Source organism: Ornithorhynchus anatinus, chromosome X5 (assembly GCF_004115215.2).
Source record: "Ornithorhynchus anatinus isolate Pmale09 chromosome X5, mOrnAna1.pri.v4, whole genome shotgun sequence".
NCBI lineage: Eukaryota > Metazoa > Chordata > Mammalia > Monotremata > Ornithorhynchidae > Ornithorhynchus > Ornithorhynchus anatinus.
Genome location: NC_041753.1, coordinates 23,048,081 through 23,068,377, shown reverse-complemented (window position 1 = coordinate 23,068,377; position 20,297 = coordinate 23,048,081). Strand labels below are relative to the sequence as shown.

General features: G+C 45.0%; 6 non-coding genes across 6 annotated transcripts; 5 read left to right on the top strand and 1 right to left on the bottom strand.

Moving 5' to 3' along the window:
- Window positions 1-649: 649 nt before the first annotated feature.
- Window positions 650-721, top strand: TRNAA-UGC. The gene has a single exon. It is a non-coding gene; the product is annotated as a tRNA-Ala (tRNA).
- Window positions 722-3,054: 2,333 nt separating this feature from the next.
- On the top strand, window positions 3,055-3,127 carry TRNAK-CUU. Its single transcript has one exon. It is a non-coding gene; the product is annotated as a tRNA-Lys (tRNA).
- A 747-nt stretch (window positions 3,128-3,874) lies between these two features.
- TRNAV-CAC lies at window positions 3,875-3,947 on the top strand. The gene has a single exon. It is a non-coding gene; the product is annotated as a tRNA-Val (tRNA).
- A 4,435-nt stretch (window positions 3,948-8,382) lies between these two features.
- TRNAL-CAA lies at window positions 8,383-8,491 on the top strand. Its single transcript has 2 exons — window positions 8,383-8,420; window positions 8,446-8,491. It is a non-coding gene; the product is annotated as a tRNA-Leu (tRNA).
- Window positions 8,492-9,325: 834 nt separating this feature from the next.
- On the top strand, window positions 9,326-9,397 carry TRNAE-CUC. Its single transcript has one exon. It is a non-coding gene; the product is annotated as a tRNA-Glu (tRNA).
- Window positions 9,398-16,527: 7,130 nt separating this feature from the next.
- Window positions 16,528-16,599, bottom strand: TRNAE-CUC. The gene has a single exon. It is a non-coding gene; the product is annotated as a tRNA-Glu (tRNA).
- Window positions 16,600-20,297: the final 3,698 nt, after the last annotated feature.

Below are 20,297 nucleotides of genomic sequence, written 5' to 3'. Positions count from 1 at the left end.
CTCAATAAATTGATTGATTTGCTTTTTTTATTGTACATCAATGGAATTTATTGAGCACTTACTGTGCGCGGAGAACACTTTACTAAGCATGTGGGAGAGTACAATATAATAATGTTGGTATTTGTTAAGCGCTTGCTATGTGCAGAGCACTGCTCTAAGCGCTGGGGTAGCTACAGGGTAGTCAGATTGTCCCACGTGAGGCTCACAGTCTTGAGAGTCGGTAGATATGTTACCGGCCCACAAGGAGCTCACAGACTGGAGGGAGAAACGGACATTAAAATAAATTGCTGATATGCACATAAATGCTGTGCAAACAGTTGATTTATAATGCGCTTAACCTATATTCAATCCCCAAAATCTATCAATCAATCGTCCAACGGTATTTATGGAGCGCTCACCGTGTGCAGAGACCGTACTAAGCGCTTGGGAGAGTGCAATACAACAGAGGTGGTAGATTCGTTCCCTGTCCGCAATGAGCTTAAAGTCTAGAGGGAGAGACAGACATTAATACAAATAAATCAATTACGGATATGGACATAAGTGTTGTGAGGCTGAGAGGAGGGTGAACTGAGTACCAAAACTAATATCAAAAACAACACGACCACTTCATCCTGATCAGAAGAGGATCTGAGAAAGGAGCTTTCGTGTTGGGGATGTAGCTCAGTGGTAGAGCGCATGCTTTGCATGTATGAGGCCCCGGGTTCGATCCCCGGCATCTCCAGTTTTTAATTATATTTCTCCACCTCAACCCCCCACCCCCACCCCCCTGAATGAAAATGGAAGGAAGAAAAGATGGGTCGGGGGAAGGAGGGCAGACGAAGAGAGCAACGTGATTAAGTTATTAGGGTATCATTTTCCGGAGGAAAGATGTCCAGCTTCAGCGAACGTTAGGCTGCAGCAACAAGGCTGCCGGTGAAACTTCAAAAAGGAGGGAGAGCAGTCGAGGAGGGTTCCTGGGCCTGGAGATTTCGTGCTGGGGAAATTGGGAATAAGGGGTAGGATGAGAAGAGGTTAATCATTGTTATTATCAATAATAATAGTGATGGTTATTATATTAACGGTATTTGTTAACCACACAAGTTAAGTAGGTTGGACACAGTCCCTGTTCCCACGTAGATAATAAAATCCTCAGATTATAAAGTCCTCAGGTTCCCTGTTCCCACGCAAGGTTATAAAATCTTCAGATTCTACAGTCCTCAAGACCGGTTCAACCCCCGCTTTTAAATTCAGCAGCCGCAGAAGTTACTGGAGCTGGCACTGTAGGAAGCACGACCGATATCTGTGCAGACACAGAGAGAAGTCAAGAAGAGACCAAAATAGTTTCAAACGGCAATGAAGATGAAATTTCAGAAACGAGGGATCGGGAAGGAAATGGAATAAAGAAGGGAAAAGGAGGAAAAGGAAATGGAATAAAGAAGGGAAAAGGAGGAAACTGCTATTGATGCCTGGCTTCTTGCTTTGTTTTGTTTTGTTTTCTGTCTCCCCCCATTTAGAATGTGAGCCCGTTGTTGGGTAGGGATCGCCTCTATTTGCTGCCGAATTGTACTTTCCAAGCGCTTAATACAGTGCAGCTCCCAGTAAGTGCTCAATAAATACGATTGCATGAATGAATGACAATAGTTGTGTTCAGCCTTTAGTTAAAAGTAGAGTCTGTAACCGTTCTCACCCCAAGAAAGGGAACGCAAATCGGGACCATGTCTAATTCCCACCTGTGTAGTCTCTCTCAGCACTTAGTACAGTGCTCGGCACACGGTAAGCCCTTAATGCATTTACCATCGTCTTTAAAGCTCTCAATCACCTCGCTCCCTCCTACTTTACTTCCCTGATTTCCTATTACAACCCAGCCCAGCCCGCACACTTCGCTCCTCTAATGCCAACCTACTCACTGTACCTCGATTTTTTTTTAGGGTATTTGTTAAGGGTTTACTATGTGTCAAATACTGTTCTAAGCGCTGGGGTAGATACAAGTTTAACAGATTGGACAGTCCCTGTCCCATATGGGGCTCACAGCCTAAGTAGGAACTCGTCTACCAAATCAATCAATCAATCAACAACATTTATTGAGCGTTTACTGTTAAAAACAGCATTCTGAGCATAGCAGCTCTTGATCTAAATGACTCTGTTTTTGTCTCAGGAAGTCCCCCATTTCAGGTGGGATGTATATCACATCTGCAAATTCCAAATTCCGGGGGACAGGAGATTGCTTGTTTCCCAAAACAGATAAGGCTTGCTTGGACAGGAGATTGCTTCTTAACCAAAACAGATAAGGCCTGCTTGAAGAGTCTCTTTTGTCATTGAAGAAAACACACTTGTCCGAGTATTTTTGTGATTGGCTACTTCTCCTATACGTTGCAAATAAAGGCACAGCCAAACAGGAGAGGGGTGCCGTTGTGTCACTCGTACCTCTCTGGAGGTGAACGGGCACTCGGTCACCTTCCTCCCTTTTCTGATCTATCCAACACTGTCTCTGAGTGTTACTTTCCTTACTTGCGTCACCACCTTGGGTTCGAATCCTCACTGCCTTTTAGTTCCATTCCTTTTTCGAGTACATTTACTATGTGCAGAGCACAGTGCTAAGGGCTTGGGAGAGTACAGTACAACAGAATTAGCAGACACGTTCCCTGCCCATAACGAGTTTACACTCTAGAGGACGAGTTTACGGTCTACGATTTCGCCGCCGACCTCTGGCCCAAATCCTGCCTCTGGCCTGGAACGCCCTCCCAGCTCATATCCGACAGTTACTCCCCCCACCTTCAAAGGCTTATTCATTTATTCATTCAATCGTATTTATCGAGCGCTTACTGTGTGCAAAGCAATATACTAAGCCCTTGGGAGAGTGGGCACATCTCTTCCAAGAGACTTTCCCTGACTAAGCCCTTATTTCCTCTTCTTCCACTCCCTTCTGTACTCTCCCAGAGTAGTACAGTGCTCTGCACACAGTAAACACTCAATAAATATTATTGCTAGATCGATCGATACTATCACTATTACTCAAATCCCAAAGAGGCCTGGTGTTCACTACTAAAGCGCGTAATGTGAAAAACAGGCCCACTCGCCCGGCTAGCTCAGTCGGTAGAGCATGAGACTCTTAATCTCAGGGTCGTGGGTTCGAGCCCCACGTTGGGCGTGCTTAGGTTTTTTTTCCGTTGACAAAACTTGAATTGGTTTCTAAATTGAACTCATAAACAGCCGTACACACCACTAAATAGCCATAATTTATACCACCTCCTGCCCTCACTTCCCCAATAGTGGTTTTTGGTTCAACACTCCAAGAAAAAACAAAATGCGCCCACTCTACCCGCACACTCCACCTAAACGGGATGATCAACCAAACACAACACCATCTTCGTCGTCATCGCGCCACGAAACGGAAACCATCTCAGCATAAAACATACATCCCAACATTGACGCCTAATCCCGGCTCCGCAACTTGTCTGCTCTGTGACCTTGGGCAAGTCACTTAACTTCTCTTTGCCTCAATTCCCTCATCTATAAAATTGGGATTAAGTCTGTAAGCCCCATGTGGGACACGAATTTGTATCCAACCTGATTAGCTTGTATCTACGCCAGCTCTTAGTACCGAGTCTGGCACATAATAGGTGCTTAACAAATACCATTAAAAATGCACACGCTCAGAGGTTCATAACCCCACAAAGAAGTATAAGCAGCTGGTGATAAACACACGCAAAAACACACAGATATACACATACAAGGGATCAAAACTCATAGGTCCACATATTTGCACCCACTGACAAATTTGTAACCAGTCACAGGTACGCTGACTGACGATTGACTAACAAAATATTTAATTCTATCCTAAGAAGCTGAAATTTTCACTTCCCATGCTTCATTTGGGAAGGAACTACGTCAGGTGGTTTCCGTAGTGTAGTGGTTATCACGTTCGCCTCACACGCGAAAGGTCCCCGGTTCGAAACCGGGCGGAAACAGTTTTTCCTCCTTCCTCCCCCTGGCATCTGGAGCGCTTACTATGTGCAGAGCTCTGTACTAAGCACTTGGGAAAGTACACTATAACAACAATCCAACCACATTCCCTGCCCACAACCAGCTTTCAGTCTAGAAGGGGAGCTTCTCGGGCACCATTTTTTCCCAGAAACATCTCCCCCAAAATTTTACCTTTGAAGATGAAGCCTCTTCTAACGCAACGCAATATACTCTGAAATCATGACTACAGTTTTGTTTGACTATGCTATGTTTGTTTCTTCTTAATCATTGGTATTTTCTCAGCGGTTCTCAATCATCTATTCATTTGATTCTTGGAAAAATCACCGTACGTTCCCCGATGTCACCCCCGATCCTGGGAAAAGGTCTGTGCTCCGAGGGCAGGGAGGGAGATGGGGTGGGAAAGAGGGGCACCAGGGGGAGAGCTTACGGGCCCCGGGAGGCCTTCTTCCATTAATGATCGTACTCTCCCAAGCGCTTACTACAGTGCTCTGCACATAGAGCTCAATAAAGCACCGACCGGGGAGTCATAAAGACCTGGATTCTAATCCCCGCTCTGCCACGTGTCTGCTGTGTGATCTTGTGCAAGTAACTTCACTTCTGTGGGCCTCGGTTACTTCATCTGTAAAATGGGGGTGAAGACTGTGAGCCCTATATGGGACAGGGACTGTGTCCAACATGATTATCTTGTAACTACCCCAGCGCCTAGTACAGTGACTGGCACATAGTAAGTGCTTAAATACCACAATTATTATTATTACATATTATGCACTTATCTGTAATTTGTTTATTTATATTAATGCCTGCCTCCCCCCACCCCCTTCTAGACTGTAAGTTCGTTTTGGGCAGGGAATGTCTGTTTATTGTTGCATTGTACTCTCCCAAGAGTTTAGAACTGTACTCTGCACACTGTAAGTGCTCAGTAAATACGATTGAAAGAATCAGTCAATGACAAGATTAAGACTGTAGCCAGAGGGTTAGGAGGCAGCCCATATGTGGAGTTTAGGAGCGGTATAGCCTATTGGAAGGAGCACGGTCCCAGCTCCATCACTGGTCTGCTGTGTGACCTTAGGCAAGTCACATAACTTTTCTGTACTTCAGTTACCTCATCTGCAAAATGGGGATACAATACCTGTTCTCCCTCCTACTTAGACTGTGAGTCCCAAGTGGGACCTGATTACCTTGTATCTACCCCAGTGTTTAGTACAATGTTTGGCACACTGTAAGCATTTAGCAAGTACCATAATTATCATTATGATAAGCCTTTTGAGGGCAGCGATTATTCTGTCATTTTAATGATTCATTTTCCAAGTGGTCTGTACAGTCCTCTGCCCATAGTAGACATTCAACAATACATGCTGATGAGGATAATGGTGATGATGATGTTGATGATGAGGAAAATGAGAAGGGTCATAGAGCAATAGCTAGAGGGCCATTTTGAGGCGGGTGACTTAAAATGGAGGTTTGGGGGTGTAACGGCACATGCCGTCGAGTTAAGCCCGATTCCGTAAAAGGAAGCAGACCACGCCAGAGATCTATATAAAAGTGGTTTATGTGGGGAAGTTACTTACGGGACAGCCCTGGGTGGCGGCAGGGCACAGGAGACACACCACACCCTGCCTAACCAGAGCCACCCCTTTATATGCCGCATGACATCACTACAAATACTATTGAATGAATACAAAAGCAAAATAGCTTAGATAAGGTGTTTACCAGCTAAATCTGCGCATGTGCGGGGCGCATACCATACTCGCGAAAACACAGCCTTAGCCTTGAAACTCTGGCGAGTCAGAGCCGGGGCACAACATCCCCTACAGGGGGAAAGAAGCAAAAGACTTGAAGATGATGATAGGCTGTGATTAGTTATTATTCAATCAATTAATAGTATTTATTGAGCACTTACTGTGCAGAGCATTGTAGAAGCACTTGGGAGAGTACAATATAACAGAGTTGGTAGAGATATTCAATAGTATTTATTGAGCGTTTACTATGTGCAGAGCATTCATTCATTCAATAGTATTTATTGAGCGCTTACTATGTGCAGAGCATTCATTCATTCATTCAATAGTATTTATTGAACGCTTATACTATGTGCAGAGCACTGTACTAAGCGCTTGGAATGTACAATTCGGCAACAGATAGAGACAATCCCTGCCCAATGACGGGCTCTGTCCACAAGGAGCTTACAGACTAAAGGAATTTACAGCCTACAGAGTGCTATACTAAAGTCATGGGAGAGTACAATAGAGATGAAAGACACAGTCCTTGCCCTCAAGGATCTTACAATTTAGTGGGACTAGCTATCAGGTCAGAACAACTGTAATTGTTGTTGTCATTATTATTATAATATTCATTAAGGCCTGCTAACTACCAAGCAGTGTACTTTGCACACTTCATTTTAAACTTCCAAGGGTAAAGAAGGCAGGGATGGTGTCTACTAATTCTATCGTACTCTCCCAAATGTTTAATACAGCGCTCTGCACAAAGTAGGAGCTCAGTGAATACTACTGATTGATTGATCTGAAACTCTAACTCTGATTCTGCACACACTTGTCGCTGTGTGATTTTGGACATGCTATTTACCTTTCCTGTCTCTCTGTTTCCTCATCTGGAAAATGGGGAATAACTACTTATCCTCCCCCTCCTTAGACTATGACCGTCTTGTGGGTCAAGGACTATGTCTAACCAGACTATTTCCTATCTACCTCAGCATTTAATGTAATCCTTGGCACATAGTAAGTGTTTAACAAATAACACAAATATTATTGTTATTAATAGTAATGGTATTAAATGAAGGAGGGCAACAAAGTGGGAAACTGAGAACCCTGAGCTAGCTTCCTCATGAATCCCGTGTATGAAGATCACACGCTAAATCTTAATCTTAACTTTCCTCATCCTCTCTTATCCACTTACTGTGAAGAACTGATATCAAATTTTCAACCTGCAGCACTAGTAATTCCAGCCACTGGGTGGGAGGCTAGAAGAGGGTGCTGGCTCTAAATCAATCAGTGAATCAATGGTATTTATTGGGCTCTTACTGTGTGTAGAGCAATGTACTCACTGTTTGGGAGTGTACAGTACAGCAGAGTTGATAGACCCGTACTCTACCAATGCTTTCGCTGGTAGAAGGCCTGAGGTTCCTGTTAATCTAGATTTCACAGGCTCCCTAAAAGTTATCCAGACTTTGAGCTCGTTGTTGGGTAGGGATTGTCTCTATCTGTTGCCTAATTGTATTTTTCAAGCGCTTAGTACAGTGCTCTGCACACAGTAAACGCTCAATAAATACGATTGAATGAATATAATTTCATAAAAATTTATGAATCACATATTATTGCTCGCTCTCCAGAAGCCTCTCAAATCCCCGCCTCTCCCACCGTGCCCACAAGCCTCAATTCTTGGTCACCTACAGTTATTCCCGAAAAGCCCCAATCTCAATGCGGATGATGATGATGATAATAATAATAGTAGTAGTAAAGCGTTTATTATATTCATTCATTCAATAGTATTTATTGAGCGCTTACTATTTGCAGAGCACTGTACTAAACGCTTGGAATGAACAAGGCGCCAACAGATAGAGACAGTCCCTGCCATTTGACGGGTTTACAGTCTAATCGGGGGAGGCGGGAAGACAAGAACAATGGCAATAAATAGAGTCAAGGGGAAGAACATCTCATAAAAACAATGGCAACTAAATAGAATCAGGGTGATGTACATCTCATTAAACAAAATAAACAAAATAAATAGGGTGATAAAGATATATACAGTCGAGCGGACGAGTACAGTGCTGAGGGGGTGGGACGGGAGGGGGGAGGAGGAGAGGGAAGGGGGGAGTAGAGGGTTTAGCTGCGGAGAGGTGAAGGGGGGGTAGAGGGAGCAGAGGGAAAAAGGGGGGAGCTCAGTCTGGGAAGGCCTCTTGGAGGAGGTGAGTTTTAAGTAGGGATTTGAAGAGGGGCAGAGAATTAGATTGTCTGAGGTGAGGAGGGAGAGCATTCCAGGACCGCGGGAGGACGTGGCCCAGGGGTCGACGGCGGGATAGGCGAGACCGAGGGACGGTGAGGAGGTGGGCGGCGGAGGAGCGGAACGTGCGGGGTGGGCAGTAGAAAGAGAGAAGGGAGGAGAGGTAGGAAGGGGCAAGGTGATGGAGAGCCTTGAAGCCTAGAGTGAGCTATTATATGAAAAGCACTGTACTAAGCGCTGGAGTAGGTACAATACAATCACTAGAATCTATTTCTAATTTTTTCCATCTCTGCCATAGAATCTCCTCGTATCTTTAAGTTTCTGAAATTCTTCCTCCAAATCCGGGGTGCCTGACTCTCCGCCTACAATTTTCTCTTTGTTTCTATTTCACTAGTTACATGTTTTAAAAAAGGTTTCGATTTCTCCCAAACTCTTCTAAAGTAACAATGAAAGCTCTTGCAGCGTGTCAGGATGGCCGAGTGGTCTAAGGCGCCAGACTCAAGGTAATTTCCTTCCCCTAAATGGGTGTTCTGGTCTCCGTATGGAGGCGTGGGTTCAAATCCCACTTCTGACACAGAGGGTTCTTTTTCTCCTTCCTTCTCGCAGCGTTTAAAATCAGCGTTTCCAATCAATAAGTGGTATCTGTCAAGCTCTTACTGTGTGCAGATGACTATAGTAAGCGTTTGGGAATGCCCAATACAGCGAAGTTGGTAGGTTACGTAGTTCATTTCTTTTTATCATCAGGGCTAGCTGCCCTCTCTAGGTGAACCACTGATCTCACCGGTCACAGCCTTTATCGGGGCCATATGGGACCTGATGAGGTCCATTTTCTCACGTTTTAATAATGTTGGTATTTGTTAAGCGCTTACTATGTGCAGGGCACTGTTCTAAGCGCTGGGGTAGATACAGGGTAATCAGGTTGTCCCACGTGAGGCTCACAGTTAATCCCCATTTTACAGATGAGGTAACTGAGGCACAGAGAAGTTAAGTGACTTGCCCACAGTCACACGTTTTAATCAATCGATCACTCAGTGGTATATATTGAGCGCTTACTGTTTGCAGAGCAGTATGCTAAGCGCTTGGGAGAGTCCAATACATTAGAGTTGATGGAAACGATCCCAGCCTACAAGGAGATTTTGGGGGGCTGAATTTTTCATCAGAAAACCAGGACGGTGACTGACAATGAAGAGAGGGAGCGTTATGAAGAATTTTCTCCCAGGGGAAATGGGCTAGGAAGAAAGGCAGACAGAACCCTTGCTCATCCAACTCTTAAACACTCTTAAAAAGGGTAGAACCCTGAAGTAATTGTTTATGAAGAGATGAACACATGACACCACTGATTTCCCTGGTGGGCTGGTGGTTAGGAAGTAATTGTCTATAAAGAGATGAACGAGAGCTACTCTTACCCTCCCTGGTGGTCTAGTGGTTAGGATTCGGCGCTCTCACCGCCGCGGCCCGGGTTCGATTCCCGGTCAGGGAACGTAGGTTTTTTTCCCCTCCCCTCCATCAACCCCTTCTATTAGTTAATTGATTTAATCTACGGATTAAATATTAATTGATCCATTGAATAATTTATTAAATAATTGATTGAATCATCGATTAGTCGTATTCATTGAGGGCTTACTCGGTACAGAGCACCGTACTAACCCCTTGGAGAGTACAATATAGCATTCATTCATTCATTCAATCGTATTTATTGGGCGTTTGCTGTGTGCAAAGAATATTCAGTTGGTAGTAGCAGTAACAGTACTCATTAAGGACTTACTGTGAGCAGAGCACTCTCCTAAATGCCGGGAAAGAATATACAGTTGGCAGTAGTAATAGCATTTATGAAGGACATACTGTGTGTTGTATAATAAAGACTAGTGATAAATGATTATAGTATCTATTGAGCATCCCTGGTTGGAATGCACTATATGAAACATTTGGAAAATCACAAAACAAAGTGGTGCATCACCAAGCTTAATGGATACCATTGATTGATTGATTTATACTGCACTAGTTTAGAAATCGATAGGCAGGGAGCAATCCTTGCTCTCCTTGAAAATTCAAATGAAAATCTATCTATTCCATAAAGCCTTCCCAGGTTAACCTCACCTATCCCCAATCTAATCACTCTCGTCTGTGTTTCTATTGATGACTCTCTCCTGTATCTTTTGCCTCTGTTTCTTGATGGTAGGGATCATGTTGACCACCTCTATTGTACTGGACTCGCTCATGAATTTAGAACTGTGCTTTGCACACAGTAAGCACTCGATTGGGAAGCACAGTGGCCCAGTGGATAAAGCCATTAGGTTGATCAAAGTCACTAGCAGTTAACAAATACCATTGAAAATGAAAAGATACATATCCTTGTAAACTCCTTGAGCGGAGGGACTGTGTCTACCAACTCAAATGTATTCTACTCAGGACTGCAACCAGTAAGTGCTCAATAAATACCACTGATTGAATGAGTGGGTCCTGGTCCCTTCCAGCCGCAGATCCCGCCTTCTCTCCGTTAGGTCATGACTGTCTGCCCTGGTTTGTTGCACCCCACCCAAACTCCTAACTCTCCCTCGCTTTTGACTTTCGCTATCCCCTTCCAGGTTGTTCAATGTGCCAGGCACTGTACTAAGCACTGCTGTAGATACAAGATCATCAAGTTGGCCACAGTCCCTGTTCCACATGGACCTCACAATCTAAGTTTGAGGGAGGAGGATTTAATTCCCCATTTTACAGATGAGGTAACTGAGGCACAGAGCAGTGAAGTGACGTGTCCAAAGTTCATAGTATACAAGTGGCAGAGCTGGGACTAAAACCCAGGTCCTTTGATTCCCTGTCCCATGTTCTTTTCTCTAGGCCATGCTGCTTCCAACTTTCCCTGAAAAGACCTTCATTCTTCCCCAAACAACATCCTTTCCTTCAAGTTCTTTCTAAAAAGTCCCCTTCTCCAGAAAGCATTTCCAGATCAACACTCCACGCTCTGCTTATACCATCAAGCGCTTAGTACAGTGGTCTGAACACAGCGCTAAATAAATACGATTGAATTAAATGAATTCCAACAGTTCCTTCTGCCCTCATGCATTTCTCTGTTTATTTGGTATGGGGCACAAGGGATGGCTGCAATAGGAATGCTTCTGGATCCAAACTCTCTTGTTTTCTATCACAGGGAATGCAATTATTTCAGATTCCTGGTCTATTCCCCAGGAAATTCTCCTCTGAGCGGTCTAAGGTGCTGTGTTCAGGTTGCAATCTCCCCTGGAGTCCTGGGTTCGAATCCCACTTCTGACAGCTACTTTTTCCACTTCTCTAGGAACTCCTCCTGAGGTCATCCTCACCCTGCTGAAATGGAAACTCTCCGGAAATCTATCAATGAGTATCACTGATTGTGAGTTAATCGTATTGATTGAGCACTGTACTAAGCGCTTGGGAGAGTACAATATAACATTAAACAGACACATTTCCTGCCCACAACGAGTTTACAGTCGGGGGGGGGGGGCAGGCATTAATAGAAATAAATTACAGATATGTCCATGAGTGCTTTGGGGCTGGTGGGGAGGATTTTAATAAAGGGAAAGTTAAGGCGAATCAGAAGAGAGTTAATAATAATGGTGTTTGGTAAGCACTTACTATGTGTCAAGCACTGTGGTAGAAACAAGCTCATCGGGTTACATTCATTTATTCGTATTTATTGAGCACTTACTGTGCGCAGACCACCGTCGTAAGTGCTTGTGAGAGTACAATACAACAATAAACAGACACATTCTCTGCCCATAACGAGCTTACAGTCGGGAGGGGGAACGGAACGGGGGACAGACATTAATATAAATAAATAAATGACAGCTATGTACATAAGTGTTGCGGGGCAGGGAGGGGGGGAAGAACAAAGGGAGCAAGTCAGGGCGACGCAGAAGGGAGTGGGAGAAGTGGAAAGTGGTGCTTAATCAGGGAAAGCCTCCTGGAGGAGATATGCCCCCAGTAAGGCTTTGAAGTGGGGGGAGAGTAATTGTCGAATTTGAGGGAGGGCGTTCCAGGTCAGAGGCAGGACTTGGGCCAGGGGTCGGCGGCGAGATAGGAATAATAATAATCATAATGTTGGTATTTGTTAAGCGCTTACTATGTGCCGAGCACTGTTCTAAGCGCTGGGGTAGACACAGGGTAATGAGGTTGTCCCACATGAGGCTCACAGTCTTCATCCCCATTTTGCAGATGAGGTCAGTGAGGCACAGAGAAGTTAAGTGACTTGCCCACACTCACACAGCTGACAAGGGGCAGAGTCGGAATTCGAACCCATGACCTGTGACTCCTAAGCCCATGCTCTTTCCACTGAGCCACGAATAGGAATAGAAGTGGAGTAGGACTAGTGAGAGAGCAACGAGGTGAGGTAGGAGGGCGCAAGGTGTTTAAGGGCTTTAAAGCCGGTGGTAAGGAGTTTGATGTGGAGGTGGATGGGCAACCGCTGGAGGGTCTTGAGGAGTGGGGAAACGTGGCCTGAACGTTTTTTGTAGAAAAGTGATCCGGGCAGCAGAGTGAAGTATGGGCTGGAGTGGGGAGAGACGGAAGGCTGGGAGGTCAGCAAGGTGGCCGATGCAGTAATCAAAGCGGGATTGGATAACTGATTGGATTAATGTGGTAGCAGTTTGGATGGAGAGGATTGTTTGATTGACTGGTTGATATAGACACATATTATGGGGCTTGGCGGAGTGGGGATGGGGAGGCCGTGAATAGCAAGTGTTCGAGAAGCAGCATGGTCTAGTGGCAAGAGCACAGGCTTGAAAGGCAGAGGGCGTGGGTTCTAATTCTATGTCAGCTATGTGACCTTGGGCAAGTCACTTCATTTCTCTGTGCCTCAGTTACCTCATCTGCAAAATGGGTATTGAGACTACATGTGGGACCGGGACTGTGTCCAACTTAATTACCTTGTACCCATCTTAGTGCTTGGCACATAATAAGCACTTAACGAATACCATTATTATTATTATTAAGGGACTCTTGAAGACTGGAGAAACCAGAACAAAAAATTCTTCTGGATTTCTTTGAGCATTGACCCCTTTTCATTATCTCCCTTTTCCTCTCCCTTTCTCTCTCACTCCCTCCTCTATCTATTTTCCTGTCTCCCCCTCTAGACTATAAGCTCTTTATGGGCAGGGATCCTATCTACCAACTCTATTATATTGTAGTCTCCCAAGCACTTAAAGGCCCTGCACACAGTAAGCATACAATAAATACTGATACCTTAAATGCCACCATCACTCTACAGCCCACATATCCGGCTAGCTCAGTCGGTGAAGTATGAGAGTCTTAATTTCAATGTTGTGTGTTCAGACCCCATGTTGGGCACTTATTTTACCTTTTGTAAATCCAGCCACCCCCGAGAATGGAGAAGAGAAAGAATTGCGAGTATTTGTCCTCCTTATACCCCTCGCTTTCCACAGGCTACAGATTTAGGATTCTTTAAATTATATATTATAAATTATTTATTTATATTAATGTCTGTCTCCCCCTCTAGACTCTAAGCTTGAGGGGAGAGACTGTGTAAACCAAGCAGCGTGACCTAATTGAAAGAGACCTGGCCTGGGAATTAGACCCGCTGGTCTACTGTGTGACCTTCTCTGTGCCTCAGTTCCCTCATCTGTAGAATAGGGATTCAATACCTCTTCTCCTTCCTACTTAGACTGAGAGCTGATACTCTTCAGTCTATCCCAGTGCTCTGCATACAGTAAGCACTTAGTAAATACCATTGATGGATTGATTGATTGAGCCTTGATAGATAGTAAGTGGCCAATAAATATCTTGATTGACTGATTGATAACAACCTTTCTAGAGCAACTTTTCTCTATTGCCCCTCTTGGTAGCCAAGTTAATGAATACCATGTATGGGAGGAGAGAAAGCAGGATTTTCTGAAAGTTAAGTTTTTGACAAACATCACACATTGCAAGGGTCTCTACAACATGTGCATATCTGGGAGCTTAACATCTATATTTTGTGGCTGTTTGTAGTTTGGCAAACCTGGCCTAGTGGAAGCGAAAAGAGTACAGGAGTGGGAATCACGAGACTTCGTTTCTAATTCTGGTTCTGTCACTTGGTTGCTGTGTGGCCTTGGGCAAGTCTCTAAACTTCCCTGGGTCTCAGTTTTCACCACTGTAAAATGGGGATTTAATACCTGTTTTCCCTCCCCTTTAGTCTCTCAGCCTCAGAGAAGCAGCGTGGCTCAGTGGAAGAAGCACGGGTTTAGGAGTCAGAGGTCATGGGTCCTAATCCCTGCTCCGCCACCTGTCAGCTGTGTGACTTTGGGCAAGTCACTTAACTTCTCGGTGCCTCCGTTACCTCATCTGTAAAATGGGGATGAAGATTGTGAGTCTCTCGTGGGACGACCTGATTACCCTGTATCTACCCCAGTGCTTAGAACAATGAGCGGCACATAGTAAGTGCTTAACAAATACCAACATTATTATTATGTGGAACTGGGACTGTTTCTAGCACTTGGCTTATAGTAGTAATTATAGTAATAGTTGTAGTACTAGAAGCAGTATTACCTCTTACCTCACCTCTCCCATTTCCCCATCTGTAATCTATTTTAATGCCTGCCTCCTCCTGTAGACAGCAAGCTCCTTGTGGGCAGAGATTGTGTCCACCAACTCTCTATATTGTACTTTTCCAAGCACTTTAGTACAATGTTCTGCATACAGCAAGCACTAGATAACTACCATTATTTGATGAATTGATCGATTGATTGGAACGCCCTCCCACTCCTCATATATCTGACAGACCAACACTCTCACCACCTTCAAAGCTCTCCGAAAATCACATGTACTCCAAGGGGCATTCCCCAACCAAGCTAACATTTTCCCTACTTGCCCTCCTTTCTATATCGCCTCTGCACTTGGATCTGTAGCCCTTAAACACTTGATATTTACTCCACCTGCAACACCACAGCCACTTATGCCCATATTCTTCCACGCTGCCATTTTCCTTACCTCTAATTTATTTCAATGTCTCCCTCCCCCTCTAGTCTAATTCCCATCTCTGTATTCTCTCCCAGGTCTTAGTACAGTCCTCTGCACACAGTAAGAGCTTAACAAATACTACTTCTCTGTAAGCTGCTTGTGGGCAGTGATCCAGCCTACCTACTCTAGTGTACTGTATTCTCCCAAGCACCTAGTACTGTAATAATTCAATTCATTCATTCATTTACTCATTCAATAGTATTTATTGAGCACTTACTGTGTGCAGAGCACTGTACTAAGTGCTTGGAAAGTACAATTCAGCAATAAAGAGAGACAATCCCTGCCCACACCGGGCTTACAGTCTAGAAGGGGGGAGAAGGACATCAAAACAAGTAAACAGGTATCAATATAAATAAATAAATACCATTGATTGATTGATGGGGGGTAGGGAGCAGGTCTACCAACTCTGTTGTATTGTACCCTCCCAAGTGGTTAGTACAGTGCTCTACACACAGTGAGCACTCAATAAATACCACTGATTGACTGTGGGCGGGGAACGTGTCAACCAACTCTGTTGTACTGTACTCTTCCAAGCACTTAATACACTGTTCTGTACAAAGTGCTCAGTAAATACCATTGATTGAAAATAAATGCTGCTGCTCCTGCAGCTAATGATAATGATGATGATGAAGACTCTCATTGAGAATGAGGGATGAGTCTCAGGATGAAGCATGTTACATGAAGTGTCAGCATGGAAAGGAACTGTGCTAAGGAATTGATTATAGTGATAAATTTTCACAGCACTCTTTCACCCCTGCCAGTTGTGTTCCCGCTAAGACCCATCCAAAGTTGACCCACGCTATGCCAGAGACTGGAAGCTCCTTGTGGGCAGGGAACATATCTACCAACTCTGTTATATTGGACTCTCCCAAGTGCTTAGTACAGTGCTCTGCACACAGTAAGTGCTCAGTATATATGATTGATTGTTTGATTGATGGCACTGTAACCCATCTGGCAGTCACTTCCTGAATTGGTCATATACATTCATTTCTTCATCTTCCTTCTGGACAAAGAGCCATCTATTTCCCCCAAAACACTCTTCCTCCCCACCTCCCTGTGTCTCACCCCCTCTCTGCCACTCTGCCAAAAATACATCACTCAATTCTAATCCCGGCTCCACCTCTTTTCTGCTGTGTGACTTTGGGCAAATTATTTAATTTCTCTGTGCCTCAGTTTCCCCACATGCAAAATGGGGATTAAAACTGTGAGCCCTACGTGGTACAGGGACCGTGTCCAACCTGATTAACTTGTATCTATTCCAGCGCTTAGAGAGTGTCTGGCACACACTAAGCGCGTATCAGAGACCATGAAAAAAAACAAAACAAAAAGAGTACGCGACACATAGTAAGTGCTTACCAATTATAGTAATAACAGTAATAATAATGATGATAATAATAATAATAATAAAGCAACCGACTATAAGGATATTTACATAATAAAGAAAGCAACCGACTATAAGGATATTTACAGGAGTGTTGTGGGGGTGAGGTGAGTACCCAAATATTAGGGGTGGCCGTTTTCGAGATGAGCAGACCAATGTTCCTCTGAGCTGGATTTGGCAGCTGCAGAGAGTGAGGGGATAGGAGTTACATTGAAAATCGAGGGGGAGAAAAACTCTACACGTTCCCTGACCGGGAATCGAATCCGGGCCGCAGCGGTGAGAGCGCCGAATCCTGACCACTAGACCACCAGGGAGGGGACAACAGGGGGCTTTTCTTGGAGGCATAAAGAGGTTAACGTTGTTGCGTTCATTATACTTTTTTTTGATTTTGGGTCCAACTTCACCCGAAACTTCTCGACTTCCCCGCTCGGCCTGGACCCCCGCCATCAGAAGCCGCCTCCCTCCACCGCGACACCCGCCCCCTGCCAGCCCCGCATGCACAGCGATCGGGTCTTACCCGGGAAGGGACCGGGGACCGAAACTGAAGGAAGCCTGGATTCCGTCCTGGCGTGGCCTTGAGGTCTTCGGGCGCGGGGAGTACTGAGGGCACTGACCAGGCCCCTAGCATAAGTCCCTACCAGATGTATTGCCCTCCCAATAAATACCATCGATCGATTGATTGATTGATTGCGTTTGACGTCTTGGGGTGGGGGGCGAGAAAGGGGATAGGGTCGAAGCACTTCCTCCAGACTCTAAGCTTCTCGTGGGCAGGGATGGCATCAACCACCTCTTTCCAGTAAGCCACGCTGCTTCCCATTATTATCATCCACAGTGGTATATATTGAGCATTTACTGTGTGAGGAGCACTGTACTAAGCTTGGGAGAATACGATAAAACACAGTTGGTAGATGTGTTCCCGGCCCAGAGTAATTATTGTGGTATTTGTTAAGTGCTTACTCTGCGGCAGGCACTGAACTAAACGCTGGAATAGCAGTAGTCAGAAGAACCTGGGTTCTAACTCCCGCACCGATGCTTGTTTTCATTCATTTATTCAGTACAATCGTATTTATTGCGCGCTTACTTCATTCATTCATCCAATCGTATTTATTAAGCGCTTACTGTGTGCAGAGCACTGTACTAAGCGCTTGGAATGTACAATTCGGCAACAGATAGAGACAATCCCTGCCCAACAACGGGTTTACAGTCTACGAGTGAGTGCAGAGGACTGTACTAAGCTTGGGAAACTACAATACAGCAATAAACAGACACATTCCCTGCCACAACGAGTTTACAGTCTACAGTGGGGGAGACGGACATAAAAAAGATAACAAAAAAAGTTTCAGATTTGTACCTGCTGTGTGACCTCGGGCAAGTCACTTAACTTCTCTGTGCCTCAGTTCCCTCCTCTGTAAAATGGGGATTAAGACTTGTGAGCCTCATGTGGGACAGGAACTCTATCCAGCTTGATTAGCTTGTATCAACACCAGCACTTCCTACAGTACCTGGAGCATAGTAAGTGCATAACAAATACTACTTTAAAAAAAAATCTGATAATCAGGTCACACGTGGACTCACAGTCAAAGCAGTAGGGAGAACAGGTATTGAGTACCCACTTTGCAGATGAGGGAACTGAAGCACAGAGAAGTTAAGTGACTTGCCCAAGGTCACACAGCAGCAATAAATTCAATAGTATTTACTGAGTGCTTACTATGTACAGGGCACTAAAAGGTGCAAATCCAAATGCAACCACCACTTATACCCCTGATCCTCCCCTTGTACTTCAGTGGATACTCAGCATAGCGCCTGCACCCAGAAGACACCCAGACGATGGGTTTTTGTGCTCCCTGTCTTTCTGCCTCTTGCCATAAAGAGGACTCCCTCTTGACAACGACTGGGATTTCTAATTAGAGCCGCTTTGCTCTAGGAGGCTGCGGTATTAATCGTTATTCTGAGTGGCTGTGCCTCTCTATGCTCCCCCTGTGGTATCAATCAATCAATCAATCAATCAATCAATCAATCAATCAATCAATCAATCAATCAGACATTGTTCTTGAGGCTGCTCCTCTCTATCGCCCCCTCGTGGCTCTTAATCATTATTCTTGGAGGCTACGTTTCTCTATTGCCCCCTGGTGGCACTCATACCTCACTTGGAAAATGGAGATTAAGACTGTGAGCCCCATAATAATAATAATAATAATAATAATAATGATGTTGGCATTTGTTAAGCACTTACTATGTGCAGAGCACTGTTCTAAGCGCTGGGGTAGATTTACAGGCTAATCAGGTTGTCCCACGTGAGGCTCACAGCCTTAATCCCCGAGGTAACTGAGGCACAGAGAAGTTAAGTGACTTGCCCACAGTCACACAGCTGACAAGTGGCAGAGTCGGGATTCGAACCCATGACCTCTGGCTCCCAAGCCCGGGCTCTTTCCCCATGTGGGACAAGGACCGTGTCCAACCCGTTCACCCCCGACTCCCAGTCCCACATCGCTTATGTACATCTCTCTAATTCTATTTATTTATATTACTGTCTCCCTCCCTAGAGTAAGCTCATTGTGGGAAGGGGAATGTGTCTGTTATATTGTACTCTCCCCAGCGCAGAGCACTCAAAAAATACGACTGACTAGATGTCCCACTGACACCACAGATTTAACATGTTCAAAACGTTTTCCCGCCCTAACCCTGTCCTTCCTGACTTTCCCATTACAGTAGACAGTACCACCATCCTCTCTACCTCACAAACCTATAACCATGGTATTATCCTTGACTCATCTCTCTCATTCATCCTGTCACCAATATTTGATCTGTTACCAAATCCTGCTTGTTCAACCTTCACAACATCACTAAAATCCACTCTTTCTTCTCCACCTAAACGGCTAACATGTTAACCCAAGCATTTAGTTCCGCCTTGATTACTGTGTCAGCCTCCTCGCTGTCTTCTCTGACTCCTGTCTCTCCCCACTCCAGTCCATACTTCACTCTGCTACCCACATCATTTTTCTGAAGAAAAACCAAAAACATTCAGTCCCCGTTTCTCCACACCTCAAGAAACTCCAGTGGTTGCCCATCCACCTCTGCATCAAACAGAAACTCCTTACTGTCGGCTTTAAAGCCCTCCATCACCTTGCCCCCCTCCCAACCTCACTTGGCTGATCTACTACAACAAAGCCCGCACACTTGGCTCCTCTAACGCCAACCTACTCACCCTACCTCCATCTCATCTAACTTGCCACTGAGCTCTCGCCCACATCCTGCCTCCGGCTTAGAACTCCCTCCCCTTTCATATCTGACAGTCCACTACTCTCCCCACCTTCAAAGTCTCATTGAAAGCAAAACTCCTCCAAGAGGCCTTCCCCGACTAGGTCCTCATTTCCTTTCCTCACATTCCCTTCTGCATCACCCTTGCACTTGAATTTTCACCCTTCCCTCAGCCCCATAGCATTTATGTCCATATCCATAATATATTTATTTATATTAATGTCTGTCTCTCTCTCTAGACTGTTAGGTCACTGTGACCTTTGGCAAATCACTTAACTTCTCAGTGCCTCAGTTCCCTCAACAGTAAAATGAGATATGACTTAAGTGCTGTGGGGCTGGGGGGTGAGTACAGGGAGCAAATCCAAGTGCAAGAGTGACACCAAAGGGAGTGGTAGAAGAGGAAATGAGATATGGAGAAATTTAGCAAGAGTTTCCGTTCTTTCCCTTTAAGGCTGGGAGGAGTCAGGAAGGGGGGTGGTTGAATCTTTGGTCCAGGTCTTATTACCAAGCAATCCAAAGATGTGGCTGACAGGATAGAAATAAATCCATTGGAAACTTTTGAGCACATACTGCATGAGGGGCCCTGTACTAAGCACAGGCAAGCTCCTGTCTTCAAGGAGCTTATGATATAGCAGGGGAGACCAGCTCTAGAGTAACATCCAGTGAGGGGCAGGAGGACTGTGAGCCCAGAAGCAGCCGTCTGCCCGTGTCAGATCTGCACACCATATCTCTTGGGAGCAGGCACGGAAGAAGT